The sequence below is a fragment of the Mustela lutreola genome, chromosome 5, assembly GCF_030435805.1.
Source record: "Mustela lutreola isolate mMusLut2 chromosome 5, mMusLut2.pri, whole genome shotgun sequence".
In the NCBI taxonomy this organism is placed as follows: domain Eukaryota; kingdom Metazoa; phylum Chordata; class Mammalia; order Carnivora; family Mustelidae; genus Mustela; species Mustela lutreola.
This window is the reverse complement of record NC_081294.1, coordinates 102,976,297-102,992,701: the sequence shown is the minus strand read 5'-3', so window position 1 is coordinate 102,992,701 and position 16,405 is coordinate 102,976,297. Positions and strand designations below refer to the sequence as shown.

The following is a 16,405-nucleotide window of genomic DNA, read 5'->3' as shown; positions in this document are numbered from 1 at the left end:
AGAGACTATACCTCTTTTCCATACTCTTCCATACTCTGCATTTTCTGCCTAAAATTTTATCAGTAGCCTCAGATCAAGGATCTAAATGTTCTGTATGTTGTTTCAAAAGCCATCTGGATTTTCATTTAAAATTCTATCCAAAGCAATATATCACCCTAGCCAGCCAAAGGAGCTCTTATTTCTTTTTCCAGTTTATTTGGCAACATAGAGACTCATTTCTTAATGCATGTATTAATCAGGCTGATTACTACATGATTTGCCCCAGAGGATAAGGACAAGGACTTCAGCAGAGGAGGAGCAGCCAAAAGACATTTGAGGGTTTTTATATATCAAGAGCCTTTGTTCTCATATGATTACTACCAGTAGCTCCTGAGTGGAAGCAGAGGAAAAAAGGAAGACAACTTTGTTTTGTTCTATGGTCAAAATTTGGGTTAAAAATATTCAACAACATTAGATAATTCTGCAACATTTAAGATTCCTTTAATATAAAAGAATTCATGTTCCTTCATGTTTATAATATCATATGGAAGGACTGAAGCCTAAACTGAAGCTAAAAGCAGCACTCCATGAATACGTTTTGAAGCAGGGTCATACTTACCTCCGATTATTGATAATCACTTGAAGTGTTGGGATTATCTACAATCATTCCTACTAAAATTTCATTTTCAAAAGTGAACTCCATGTTGTATTTACAATCAGGATCTAATCAACTCAAGAATTTATAAGAATGGTAATTCTCACTAAGATCTACTGTCTTTAGGTAACAAAGAGTTATTCATCATAGCCAGACTGTTAATAGTACTTTAAGAGACAGATTTATTAAAATTGGTTCTTACATCATAGCCATTAGCCCTATCTGTAACTATGTCTGCCTAAGGGGAGGATGATAGATGGAAAACATGTTCTTCCAGGATCCAAGTCCCAGAATTGATGGCTCAACCTTAGGAGGAAGACAAAAAGACAAGTCATTAAATTGTGCAGACAGATGGACCACTTTTGGGCGTTTGAAGTTTCATGTTACTCTTCACATGAATAGAGGACAACACTGTTTTTGACATTCTGGATAAAGGGCAGTTCTAATCCATTAGGACCCAAACAGTGAGAAGTCACAAGCCACCCAGAGTTGCTGGGGTATTTCATTAAGCCTAACCACAGTGTCTCTTTTTCAGGACTGTGGTCTCTGAGATCCCTGATTCCAAGTAATCCAGATCAGAATTATCTCAAGGGACCCCCAACAGTGAACTAGTGGCCTCCTTGCCTTCTGAAGACCTGTTTTGAGCAAACAAAATACCCTAGAGAAAAGAAGTATTTTATAGGCAGGAACTTAATCATCTGAATTGGGGTGGAGGGAAACCCATTTCTCTCTAATCTTCTGAAAACATATCAAACTAACCAAAACTACCAAAAATCCATCCTTAAAACACAGATTCGGTCTTGCACTGTAATACATAATTCATGCTTTAAACATACATATGTGTAATCAAAACAGTATGATACTGACATAAAAATAAATATATAGATCAATGGAAAATAAAAGAGAGTCCAGAAATAAACCCATGTTTAAATGGTCAATTAATCTATGACAAAGAAGGCAAGAATATACAATGGGGAAAAGATCTTCTCTTCAATAAATGATGCTGGGAAAACTGGACAGTTACATACAAAAGAATGAAACCGGGCTACCTTCTTACATCATACACAAAAATAAACTCAAAATGGGTTGAAGACCTAAATATAAGACCTAAACCATAAAACTGATAACTTGCACAGTAAAGGAAACCATCAATAAAACAAAAAGGCGGGTGCCTGGGTGGCTCAGTAGATTAAGCCTCTGCTTTCGGCTCAGGTCATGCTCTCAGAGTCCTGGGATCAAGGCCCACATCAGGTTCTCTGTTCGGCAGGGAGCCTGCTTCCCCTTCTCTCTCTCTGCCTGCCTCTCTGCCTACTTGTGACCTCTTTCTCTCTGTCAAATAAATAAATAAAATCTTTTAAAAATAAAATAAAATATAAAACAAAAGTAAAACAAAAAGTCAACCTTCTGAATGGGAGAAGCTATTTGCAAATGATATATCCAATATGAGATTAATATCCAAAATATATAAAGAACTCATACAGCTTAACAGAAAAAAAAAATCCCATTAAAAAAGGGGCAGAGGACCTGAATAGACATTTTTCATTTTTCCAAAGAAGACATACAGATGGCCAACAGACAAGGAAAAGATGCTCAATATGACTCATCATCAGGGAAATGCAAATCAAAACCACAATGAAGTATCACCTCACACCTATCAGAATGGTTTGAATCAAAAAGACAAGAAACAGCTAGTGTTGGCAAGGAAATAGAGAAAAGTGAATCATCTTGCACTGTTGCTGGGAATGTAAATTGACACAGCCACTGTGGAAAATAGTATGAAGGTTCAAAAAACTAAAAACTAAAAACTAAACAAAAAACTAAAAATATAAATACCATATGATCCAGTAATGTGACTACATATCTACCTGATTCAAAAGTTCAAAAAGATATATGTACCCCTAAGTATACAGCATCATTATTCATGGTAGCCAAGTTATGGAAGCAAGCTAAGAGTCTATCCATAGATGAATGGATAAAGATGTAGCACATATAAACAATGGAATATTACTCAGCCATAGAAAAGAAAGATATATTGCCATTTCCAACAATATGAATGGACCTAGGGGGTATTATGCTAAGTGAAAGAAGTCATACAGAGAAAGACAGATGAAAACTTACATGTGAAATCTAAAAAACAAAACAAATGAACATACAAACAAACGATAACAACAAAAATAAACATATTCATAAATACAGAGTACAAATTGGTGGGTGAACCAGATAGGAGGGTGGGGGGAATGAATGAAATAGGTGAAGGGGATTAAGAGGTACAAACTTCCAGTTATCAAATAAATAAGTCATGTAGATGAAAGGTAAAACACAAGTAATATAGTCAATAATACCATAATAATTTTGTATGGTTACTACATTTATTGTGGTGAGTAATTGTCAAATTACTATGTGGTACACTTGAAACTAATAAAATATTATATGTCCACTACACTCCATTTAAAAATTATTTTAAAATTTAAAAAATACAGGGGTGCCTGAAAGGATCAATTAGTTAAGCATCCAACTCTTGATTTCTGCTCAGGTGATGATCTCAGGGTTCTGTGATCAAGCCCACATCTCATGGATCTCTTCACTCAGTGGGGAGTCTGCTTGTCCCTCTCCCTCTGATCCTTCCCCTGCTGGTGCTCTCTCTCAAATAAATAAATAAAATCTTTTAAAAGATTAAAAATAAATTTAAAAAATACATGTGTGCATGTAAACCTCAACAATTCTCCCCAGAAGATTTTACTCCATAACACTGTGTTAATTCACAGCTTTTCTCTCCTCCCCCCCTTTTTTTTTGAAGAGGAATACCAAGTAGAAAAACGAATTGTAAATAAAAACTTCCATCTCCAAACAGAATTCTAAAGCTAAGGTTGATAATTCTGCCTCCCTTGCTGGCTTATCTCCCACAATTTCCCTTAACACACACTCAACTAGATTAGTTGCCATTCACAGATCCAAAACCCTTGTTCTTCTTGCTGACACCTCTGCTCTCTCCAGCAAGAATATCTCTTTTCTTCAATCTTATTTACTTCCAGAGTCTTTCCACTGTGCTTTCCACATGGCAGGTGTGAAGTACATTTGTTGAATTAAATCTCACTATTAGAAGCTGGTCAAACCCACAGGATCTAGAAAATTTTACAGACCTCCTGATAGCACATCTGTGTCATGTAAACAGATAACTCAGTATTTCAATTCCAAATCTAGAGTTTGAAGAGCAGACTGATTCTGTTAAACCTCCATATTCTTCTCCGGTGCATTCCAAGATGCATTCTCACTGTGCCCTCTCCCCCAACCCATCACTGGAATAGCACATGTTCCATAATGAACAGAATACAGGATGAAGAGAAACAAAAACAGTGAGCCCAATTTTCCCCCTTTAGGAAGAAATGAATCCTTGATTAAAGTTTCCATAGATCAATGGGTTCCTGACTTTTTGGTCCAAAGGATATTACTTAGAACCTTGAGCCTCTTATCCAATATCCAGGTCACATACGAGTATAATATAAATATCAGTTGGAATCTTCAGCTTCTGAGTAAAATCGCCTCATCTCATACAGCTCTCTAGCCTTCAGGACTCCAATAGTCCTCCCAGGAGATTGGATCTGAGAATCCTTGGTGTGTTTTCTCCCCATCTCAAGAGCCTTTCCCTCATCAGACACCTCAACATAATCAACTTAAATATGCAATAAGTTCATCTGCTTAAAAACCCATGCATTTTTACCCAAAACATTCTTAGATTTATTTTTTTTAATCTGGAATTCAGATTGCAGATGGGGTAAGAAACTCATCCCAAAACCTGTATTAATCATTCCACCTCTCCAAAATTTTTGTGCTCACCTTACCTTACCTTAAAGGGTTCATCTTTTGTTCCTTCCCCCTCTCAGAAACCAGGTACCTATCCTTTCATCCTTCTCCTCTTCTTCACCTCTTCTCTCATGAAAATGACAAATACAGTCCTCTCCTCATTCATGTAGGCCTGCCGTCTTTCCTCAAGTTCTGTCACCAACTGACACTTAGGCCTTTGCTGCCTCACCTTCTACCCCCCATACTTATCTGGGTATGTCTCCAAACATAATTCTCTCCCTGAGGGCAATTATCTTGCCAACAACACAAAGAAAGTACAAGGTTTCCCCCCCCTAACTTGTTTCAGAAGAGAAGAAAATAATTATACATCTAATTCTACCTAAATCAAATAAGGAGCCCATCACATACCCCAGGATAAAAGTCGATGTGATCTGCCACGTAGAAATCAGCACATTGAAGAATAATACAAATATATTTTTTATGGAATAAAAGGAAGACGGACTATATTGCAGGGTAGATTGAAAATAATTAGTGTCTACAGAACTCACCCCTATAAGATGTTAGTTACCCAAGGCAGCTCACCACAATTCCATCTAAGTAGCCTCTTTTATAAATTGTCCCATCAAACAGATCAATTAATAGGGTAGTGACTGACATGACATAAAACATAGCAAGGACCAAACCAGGAACACATGAAGAGGAAATGGATTCCTTTAGCCCTTGAAGTAAGTGATGCAGGAATTCTAGCGCAAGGCCAAAATCAAGTCTGAGGAATCAAAGAAGCCAAATGTTACAAGATGAAAGTAAAAGCTCTCACTTGAGAATGCAGGCCAAAGTTTAGGAGTCTGGAGAGCAAGTAAAGCAGTAAGAAACAGGTGATCACATTTTGTTATGGAGGTCAGGGTTTATCTGGCCCTAATATGTTTTTAATGGACTAGGGTGACTTATTAATGGTCCCTCCTGGTATTAGATAGATCTCTGCAACACCAAATGGGTGGTGCTAGCCCACAGTCTAGACATAGTCCTAATAAAGATGAAAAAGGAGAAAGGAAATTTATTTTACAATTCAGTTATGCCAGTCAGTGGCACATTTCTTTCCCAAGTCACAAACACATTTACATAGTCTGAGATTGCAAGGCAGATACCTCAAAAATAAACTGGAATGAAAGAAAATGGATTTTAAATTGCAGAGGTAACATTTCTATTTCATGCCATCTGTTATAACTCAAATTTCCAACAGATGGCTTATTCACCAGAAATGTTGCAAAAAATGAGATCAAAATTATATTACAGTAAATAAAGATATTTTTAAATGATGATAAATAGATAATTTTAAAAGTACAGACTCAATCTATTTTTTTAACTTAAAAGTTACTTATAGATTAGTGATTATGCTTCAGTGTTTTTTGGATGGACCAATGATGGTAAATTAAACCTTTTCCTGAAATAAGCCCAGAAACACAAGTGAACATTTTATCAATTTTGCTTATCTCCTAGCACTAGTGCTAAAGTATGGGTGTCTGCTTGCAGAATGTTCTACTCCACAGATTCCCTTTGAAATCTGAGATGATAGGTAATGGCAGGTGGGCAAGGATAGGAGATCTAAACATCTCTGTGCTTCTCCACTACAGCACAGGTGCACTGAGTGTTCAGATCTGATCAATAAACAAAATCCCAAACTCCCTAGCTTTAATCACAATCAATACTAATTGCTGATCTGTATCAGAAAACAATTAGGACTCTGTAATTTAGGGCTGGTACAAGTACCTCAGAATCAGAACTAATCAAAACATTTAGGTCACCATAGAATGTGGTTTAGAACAAGAAAAAAAAAAAAAAAACAAATAGGGTGAGATATCTCCCACCAGCCTCCCCTCATCATCAACACAGCAATGTTGCTCAGAGGAGGAAAGAATATTTAAGTAATGTCTTGACTCGAATATTTACACATGGCCAGCCAAGAACAAAATGTCAGGGGAAGGCTTTCTTAGCAAGATAGGAATAAGTCACTGAGTGGCTCATCCTCATTCACCTCTACTGACACTGATACAGAGGATCTTGCCCACATCAATGACAGGGCAATTCCTACACTCCCCATATGAGACATCACAGGGGCTCACACTGGGAGACTAAACGAGGAGGTATAAACTCTGCAGACCCCCAGTTTAGAGGACAGTACACAGAGGCTCTCCCATGCAGGGAAATGACCTGGTGGTATTTATCTGCCCTCCCCTTTTGCTGCCCTTTTCCTTTCTTCTACCAGAGGGATGGAGATTTATAGAAAGAAGAATCGCGGGCATTTGAGATTATATGCAAGTGAGCGTCAGCTTTGAAAGCTTTTCAGCTATTGTCACATACCTTCAAAAGCAAAGGCTAGCTAGCCCTCTTTTCCACTCTGCCTATCCCAGGAGGAGAATGAAGGTGATTGCCACACTATTCTATAGACTATTGCAGATTACATAATGACTAAATACAGATTTGGTACAATGTGGGGAGGTTTGCTAACACTTGCTCCTCCAATGAACAAATGTACCTACTTTGCAAAACACTGACCTAGGCAAATGAAGGATCAGTGGCATACTCCTTGAGTGCTGACTTCATTTTTATACACAACTTAAAGTCTAATTTGCGGATAATTTTAGCATTAGCCAGGAAAATGTGGCTCTCTTTAAATATAATGCAGCAGAAAGGTACATTTCAGTTTACACACTAAATCAGCAACTCCTTGATTGTATGATCTTGGACAATTCCCTAAGTTTTCTAGCTGTTTTTCTCTTCAAAATGAGAGGGATTGGAATGGATCCATGATCTTCAAGACTCTGTATGAGAAGCACCTCTGGAGCTTATAGAAAAACAAATGCCACTGGCAATCCAAACACTTAATCTACTGTCTCTACAGCTGAACACTCAGAAAAGATTCAAGCTTCCTGTTTTACAATCTTTCTACTTGATGATTGTGTAGTCACTTATTCATTTAGTGTATACTTGTGCAGTGTCCATTGCGTGCCACTGTTTTATAGGCAAATTGTGCCCCCTAAAAGTCATGTGTTGAAGTCCCAAACTCTAGTACTTCAGGATGTGACTATATTTGGAAATACAGTATTTAAACAGATAACTAAGTTAAAATAAGGCCATTAAGTTGGGCCTTGATCCAATATGGCTGGTGTCTTTATAAGAAGAGGAGATGAGGACTGAGATACACAAAAAGAAGACTACAGGAAGACACAGGGAGAAGAGAGCCATCCACAAGCCAAAGAGAGAGCCTCAGAAGAAACCAATCCCACCAACACATTGGCCTCAGACTTCCAGACCCCAGAGTTGTGATAAAATAGATTTATGGTCTTTAAGCTACCCAGTTACCCAGTTTTTCTTATGAAAGTATTTTGTGTACTTTAGTAGTTTGCTATGGAAGCCCTAGCAAAATAATAAACAGGGTAAGATACAAAATTCTAGGTGTAATACAGGGCAAAACCCAGAAAAGGTCTCCATTCCCATGGAGTATACAGTAGAGTAGAAGGTCAGATGAGAAACAATTAAAAGCTATGGCAGGTCCTATGAAGCTCACATGATGGTTGCTATAATAGAGAGGGATGCGATAGGTGGGGCTTTACTCACTCTTGGTGAAGTCAACAAAGAGCTCCCTGAAGAAGTGACATTTAAACTATCAAGCTGAGATCTGAAGGATGACAATGAGGCAGCCATGTGGTAGTTGAAGGAAGAACCTTCCACCCCTGAGGAAGCAGCAGATGCAAACACCCAGAGGTAAGAAGGAAAAGTGCTTACTTGAGGAAATGAAATGCCTAGTTAGCCAAATGCAGTTCATGATGAGGAATGTGATATGAAATGAGGTTGGATAGGTGGGGGTGGGGGCGTGGGGGGATACAGTGCCTTGAAAGTTATGGTAGGGAGCTTGAATATTTCAAGTACAAAAAAAGCAATTGAATTAAATTTTATTTTTTAAAAGGAACAAAGCAGTTTTTGAGCTCAGCCTCAGGTAAGCCATGCCTAGAGCATTATCTTTTTATTGGAATCCCAAGTCTGTGACCAAAGCATGCCCATCCCCTGCCTGCAGTGTTCCAAAGTGTCCCTCTAGTTCTTCTGAGTGGTAGTGAAGCCTCCTGCAGCAAGTTTAAAATTTATGCAAGGGACTGAGATAAACAGAAATTTTACTTTTTAAGTTTGCTATAGCCAAACACAACTTACGAGATCTTCTTTTCAATGATGATAGAATAAAAGTTTATTCCTACTTAAAAAAAAAAAAAGGAATGCTCTTAAGTAGGGAATTGGTTTTTATGTATAATGAAAATAAGGATCTTGCTATCTGTTTTGGCTGCAGCATAAAAACAATAGACACCATATTGTGAAGTTAGACTCACACTGATATTTCAAAGTAGATGTCTAAAAACTGAGATCACATCTAAGCTCTTCTCTCACATTCTGTGTATAAAAAGATCAGAATCTGGAGTATTAAAGGAGAGAGTTTTTTCTTTAAGGATTTTTGGGGAGAGCTGAAAGACTATCCTATGTCCCACCATACAATGTTCTGAGTATCACATTAGTCTACTGTATTAATGATATCACATCAATTTGACTGGAGGAGCAAGACAAGTATATTGGAGGCACTGGAGGCAACTCAAAGAAGATATAGGATCCTGCCTCCATCTGTGGAGATTTGAGGGGTCCCATGCTGTGGGACATGCCAAGGCATCCCACCTAAAATGAAGGTCAGATTATCACATCTCACAACTCCCACCACTGAGAAAAAAGCACCAGGCCTGGTAGGTCTAGGTTGCCTAGCCATCTCAGTTTGTCCAGGCCTGAAGGATTTCCTGAGTGCAGGACGTCCAGTGCTAAACCTCAAAAGTCCTGGTCAGCCTTGTAGGTATTTACATTTTTAAATTTACTTTGAGTCAAGTGTCTGATTTTTTTGCACCTAAAAGCACTCTAACTTATACTGTCCCAAAGTCTCAGGAAACCGTGCAAAAAGTAGGAAGCCTGTCAATGTGTGCTGACTGAATTGAGCTCTGAATTGAATGAACTATTCCCCCCAAAAAACAGAAGGGTATTTCCATTTATTATATCCAATGTGCCTAGCATGATCCCTAGAACAGACAGTATTTGCAAATACCTGTTTAAAGCCATAATAGCTTCATGATTCACCAAGCAAAAGAGAAACTTTAGGCGTCTTGGATGGAAGGCTGAAAATTAAAAAAATTAGCTCCACGAAACTCAAGTTCTAGAAGAATCTTTCTATTCAAATGGACATGAAAGAAGTTGCATCAGGGAGGGTCAGGGGAAAAATAAAATAAAATAAAATAAAAACCTGAAGAGGTCTCTAGCCTCCTCTGGTGGCTCAGCCTGGATGGCAACGTGTCACTCACTTAGGACTATCTGTGTGGAGGTGGAGATGGGGAAGGGAAGTGGGGAAAAAAAGCCCGTAAGAGACATTCTGGAGGAAACAGAGGCAGAATCTGATGTTTGGAAGCTATCTTTACAAGAAGTAGAGGGATGAATTAAAGGAACTCCAAACTGTCCTGCCTACACCCACCCCATTAGCTCCCAGGACTAAGGGCAGCTGAGAGCTCTCAGCAGAATCATTCTCCTGGACTTGCCCACAGCTCAATGGGCTGATTCACCCCGGGTCAAGCCTCCTTCCCGGGAGCAGCTCAAATCCAAAGTCTGGCCCAAGCAAATAGCATAACGTCCCAGGCCCCTCGCTGCAATTGGGAACAACTGTCAAAGGCCATCCTGGCTTTGAAACTGCCCGTGACTGGACTGGGGCTTCTGTGGCAGTTCAACAGCTCAACTTCTCCCTCAGCCCAGCCCACTTTCCTCCTCCTCACACTGGTGGTCATCTCAAGAGCCTTCCCCACTGGCTGTGTGCATGTAAATCTCCTACTCAGAGCCTGCTTCTCAGTGTCAAAAACTGTGAAGGGTCTGAGATTTTTCTCTTACTTGCAAGTTTGCATGTTAACCTGCCACAGGTTCAGAGAAGCTGGAAAAAGACACAAAAATCCCTGGGTCAAGAACCAAAAATGTTACTTTTGGCACAGTAGCTAGCATGAACTTCACATTCAAATTCATTTTCCTTGCTCCACAGATCTCACCAGGAGGTATAGAACACACAGTACGTTTAAGTCACAACTAAGCAGCCCTAAGCTTAGGAAATCCCCATATTTTTTTATTATTAAGTTAAATTTTATTTTATTTTGTTAATTTACTTTTATTTTTTAAAAGATTTTATTTATTTATTTGACAGACAGAGATCGCAAGTAGGCTGAGAAGCAGACAGAGAGAAGAGGAGAAAGCAGGGTCCCCGCAGATCCCAGGACCCTGGGATCATGACCTGAGCCAAAGGCAGAGGCTTTAACCCACTGAGCCACCCAGGTGCCCCTACTTTGTTAACTTATTTTTAAAGATTTTATTTATTTATCAGAGAGAGAGCACAAGCAGGGGAAGCAGCAGGCAGAGCAGGCAGAGGGTTTCTTGCTAAGCAGGGAACCTGATGTGGGACTCCATCCTAGGACTCTGGAATCATGACTTGAGCTGAAGGCAGATGCTTAACCTATTGAGCCACTCAGGCACCCCAAGTTTTAAATTTTAATTCCAGTGTTGTGAACATATCATGTTATATTAGTTTCAGGTGTACAATATAGTGATTCAACAACTCTATCACACAGTGCTCACAATGAATTGTGCTCTTTACCCCCATCACCTTTCACCCATTCCCATTCCACAGGAAACCCCAATCTTTAAAATGAGACCACTACCAAACCTGCCTACTTTGCCCCAGAGGGAGACACTGTATTTATTATCCTGGTCAGAAAATAAATCTGCCATCTGTCCTGGAAGCAGATACTATATTTGTAAGCCTGTTTGCCATATACACATCCTCGAATAGATAGTTCATGACAAAAACTGATAGAAGATTGGCAGAAATATGAGAGAACCATGGAGGGTCATCTCCCAGCCCTCGGGAAACCTATCCTATGAAACACACACAACGCATAACCATGAAGCTGTTATATTTCAGCATTCATGTAAATGTCTCTATTAATTTTCATAGAGTAGTGGGTTTTTTCATTTTCAATTATATATTTGGAAGTTACCACAGTCTTTTTAAACTGAATTTTTACTTTTGTCTATTACATAGGTATATAATTTTTAAAAATAAAAAAATAAAGATAAAATGAGAATGGGCATGGGAGTCAGGAAAAATCGGAATTCCCCAAAGCTAGAGTAATCAAACAGTATGGTACTGGCACAAAGAGAGGCATATTTATCATCAGAACAGGACAGAAATCCAAGAAATAAACCCACATTTATACGTCAATTAATCTAGGACAAAGGAAGCAAGAACATAAAATAGGGAAAAGATAGTCCCTTCAATAAATGGTCCTGGGGAAACTGGACAGTTACATGTAAAATAATGAAACTGAGGACGCCTGGGTGGCTCAGTTGGTTGGACGACTGCCTTCAGCTCAGGTCATGATCCTGGAGTCTCGGGATCGAGTCCCGCATCAGGCTCCCAGCTCCATGGGGAGTCTGCTTCTCCCTCTGACCTTCTCCTCGCTCATGCTCTCTCTCACTGTCTTTCTCTCAAATAAATAAATAAAATCTTTAAAAAAAAATAATGAAACTGGACCACCTGCTTATACCATACATAAAAATAAGCTCAAAATGTATTAAGGAGCTAAATGTGAGACCTGAAACAATAAAACTCCTAGAAGAAAACATAGGCAATAATTTCTTTGACTTTGGTCTTAGCAACATATTCCTAGATATGTCTCCTCAGGCAAGAAATGCAAAAGCAGAAATAAACTATTGGAACAACACCAAAATAAAAACCTTTTGTACAGCAAAGGAAATCATCAACAAAACATAATGGCAACCTACTGAATAGGAGAAGATATATACAAATGATATATCTGATAAGGGATTAATATCCAAAACATATAAAAACTCCTACAACTCAACACCCAAAAAGACAAGTAATCCAATTTTAAAAGGGTCAGAGAATTAAAAAAAAAAAAAAAAGGGTCAGAGGACCTGAATAGACAATTCTTCAAAGAAGACATACAGATGGCCAACAGACACAGGAAAACATGCTCAACGTCACTTAGCATCAGGGAAATGTAAACATAACTGCAAAGAAATATCACCTTACGGAGCACCTGGATGGCTCTGTCATTAAGCATCTACCTTTGGCTCAGGTCCATGATTCCAGAATCCTGGGATAGAGCCCCACATCAGGCTCTCTGCTCAGCAGGAAGCCTGTTTCTTCCTCACCCACTCCCCCTGATTGTGTTCCCTCTCTCACTGTCTTTCTCTATCAAATAAATAAATAAAATATTTTTTAAAAAAAAGAAAGAGGGCGCCTGGGTGGCTCAGTGCGTTAAGCCGCTGCCTTCGGCTCAGGTCATGATCTCAGGGTCCTGGGATCGAGTCCCGCATCGGGCTCTCTGCTCAGCAGGGAGCCTGCTTCCCTCTCTCTGTCTCTCTCTCTCTCTCTGCCTGCCTCTCCATCTACTTGTGATTTCTCTCTGTCAAATAAATAAATAAAATCTTTAAAAAAAAAAAAAAAAAAGAAAGAAAGAAATATCACCTCACACCTGTCAGAATGGCTTGAATCAAAATAACAAGAAATAGCAAATGCTGACAAGGAAGTGGAGGAAAAGGAACCCTCTTGCACTGTTGGTGGGAATGTAAATTGGTGTAGCCACTGTGAAAAACAAAATGGACATTCTTCAAAAAATTAAAAATATAAATACCATATTATCCAGTAATTCCACTACTGGGTATTTACCCAAAGAAAACAAAAGCACTAGTTCAAAAAGATACACACATTCCTATGTTTACTGCAGCATTATTTACAATAGCAAAGATATGGATGCAACCCAAGTGTCTATCCCTAGATGAATAAAGAAGATGTGATACATATAATGGATATATTCATGCATACTCAGTCAAAAAAGGGACGAAATCTTGCCATTTACAACAACATGGATGGAACTTACAAAGCCTATGATATGATAATTCACAGGATGTCTGGGTTGCTCAGTTGGTTGAGCCTTTGGTTCAGGTCATGATCCCAGGGTCCTGGGATTGAGTCCTGCATCGGGCTCCCTGCTTACTGGGGAATCTGCTTCTCCCACTGCTTGCAGCTTCCCCTGCTTATGTGCTCTCTCTGACAAATAAATAAATAAAATCTAACCACAACAACAACAAAAAGATGACCCACACATCTAACCTATTTTTTTAAGGATTCACTACCACAAACAGATGGTATGACTACAGTAATGGTAACCACCTTATACAGAAGGACTTTAGTAATAATCTACATCTTCAAACAATGATCTACTCATTTTAAGTATTTCCTTTTTAGGGATGGATGCATGGGTGGCTCATTCGGTTAAGTGTCTGCCTTCAGCTCAGGTCATAATTCCAGGGTCCTAGGATCCAGCCCTGTGTCAGGCTCCTAGCTCAGCGGAGAGTCTGCTTCTTCCTCTTGCCTCCCCCGTGCCCCCAGCTCATGTTATCTAGTTTAAAAAATCTTATAGAACCCAAGAATCTAATCTCTGGCTTGAGAGGTATCATTGCAGAAGGCCAGGGATAGAGAGGGTCCACAGAAGCATAGCCTAAAGAAGGTTGAGGCGTGATGGGTAAAGGATACAATACATGCTGCCATTTAAATGAAAATAGATCACTGGTGTTTCTGGGATGACTTTTTGCTTAAAAAAGAGGTAGAGAGCCGGAAGGATGGTGACAGGGACAGCAGGGAATGGTAGCAAACAAGAAAAGAAGTAGCACTTTCTTGGCTGATTTGGCAAAGTTCTGAAAAAGTTGTCACTAACTCCTAGAATCATAGGCCACAAAGGACTCTACAAGGTCATTTAACCTGGTGCTTTGTTCCAGAAAATATGGCAGCCAGACCAGAAGGAAGGAAGGGAGGAAAGAAAGGAGGGAGGTCCAGAGGGAGGGAAGGAAAGGAGGAGGGAAGGAAGGAAGAGAAAGAGAGAAAGAAAGGAAAGGAACCAACCAAGTGACATTTAAGTTTTAACTTTTTTTGGTCCAGTAATGGAATACTTAATTGTCACAGATTGTCAGAGCTATCCAAATGGGAAATTCAGCTTTCCTTGCCACTGAGCAGACATTATTATAAATACAGCTTGTCTAAAAGCCTCTGTTGAGAATGCTTTGCAATAAACAAGAGAAATTCTGTAGCCCAAGGCAGTGAGTCAGAATTCCTACGGTGTGCTATCTAGCTGCAACCAGAAGCAAGATTGGGAGTTGCAGCACTGTTTGTCCCCTGAGCTCTCCTGCAGGCACATTCACCCACGCTTTGGTCACGAAGCAGAGGACACTCACTACGTGCGGATGCCCACAGGGCTCTGTGCCAAGGACATGACTGATGGTTCTAGAGTGGACTATGCCTGCCAGTCCCTCCTGCAGTCTGGTGGGCCTTTGCTTGAGCCCTGATCCATGATTTGCTAGCCCGTGACTCCAGAGGAAGTAGGAAGAGGGAGAAAAGGGTAAAAAGTCAGAAATAATAGTAACTGCCTCATAGGACTGTTGTAAAGGTAAGATGAAGTAATATACGTAAAAAACTTAGAGTACGTGGTAATTTCTCCAAAATACATCAAATTTCATTAGATATCAGCAGCAGCAGCATCACCAGTATCTATGATATCAGAATTTCTAGATTATCAGAGGGCTTAGAGGGTATAGTTTATTTGGAAAGGGAGGAAAGGTGGTGAGACAGTCCTCAGTTGCATTTATGTAGTAAGGAGACATACATAATGCATGGTTATTTGAAATAGTTTAGCAGAAAGGCAAGATCCTCTCGAAAACACCACTTACCATTGTTGTTATTCTTTTGTCCTCATAATTACTATGACTACTGTTGAGGTGGCAGAGTACCGCAAGTCCTAGCTGTCTGCATTTAAGATACATTCAGTTTTATAGCTACACACACAAGCGTGTGTGTGTGTGTGTGTGTGTGTGTGTACACGTTTATTTTCCTAAAATAGCTAACAGGTATTTGCCTTCATTCAAATATTAGATGCATTTTGACTTTAAATTGGTGATTAAATCCCTCTGACGTTCAGAAACAGCATATGCTCTCACCAGGGAGCAGCTGGTGGGTTGGGGGAGTGAAAGTCTGCTGGCAACAGTTTGAAATTAACCCAGCTCCCCTACCCACTTCCTTAAACCCAGAGCTTCAAAGAAAGCACCTAGCACTAAAATAGCCAACTTTCTCCTCCTTGCTTACATAACAAGGAGTGCTCATTTGCTACCTAGAATATTTAGCTTCTGTGCTTCCCTCAGTTGGTTTCTCCAGACCTATAATCAAGGTAAAACGGGAAAAAAGGAGAGGAAGAAGAGAATAAGAATGAGGAGAAAACATCAATTTGTGTAACATATTTACTGAGGACCTACTATGTGCTTGGCATTCAGCATGATAAACCCATCCTAAAGCAATGATGTATGGGGTGGGGGCGGGGGGTGAAAAAGATAGGTCAGATGCTGTTAGAGAAAGCTAAAAGTTAAAGTAATTAAGTGCTGTGAAGACAGTACAGAAACTAAAACCAGAAAGACAAAACCAGACTGAAATTTGGGTGATGAAATTAAGTATTCAAGATTCACATCACATGTTCACAACTGCTTGATTATGGCAAAGGTTCTACTGTAGTGCACCAGCAAAAGGATAACCTGTTTATAAATGGTTCTGGATCATTTGAATAGTTTCATAAAAAAAAAAAATAACCTTGATTCCTACCTCACACCACGCCAAAAATCAGTTTCAGGTGGATTGTCGACTTAAACATGAAAAGAATAAATTAGAAGTATATCTTGATAATTTCAAGATAAACAAAGATTTCCTAAATAGGTCACACAAAGCTTTAACCCAAGGGAAAGATGATAAATTGGACTACACTGAAATTAAGACTTCTACTTATCCAAACATAC

The 16,405-nt window shown here is 39.3% G+C and overlaps 1 long non-coding RNA gene across 1 annotated transcript in view; it reads right to left on the bottom strand.

Moving 5' to 3' along the window:
- Positions 1-811: 811 nt before the first annotated feature.
- Positions 812-16,405, bottom strand: part of LOC131832368 (uncharacterized) — a 72,839-nt gene continuing 57,245 nt past the window's right edge. Inside the window, exon 3 of the long non-coding RNA XR_009354018.1 lies at positions 812-940. This is a non-coding gene — a long non-coding RNA (uncharacterized LOC131832368). The remainder of the gene's footprint in view (positions 941-16,405) is intronic.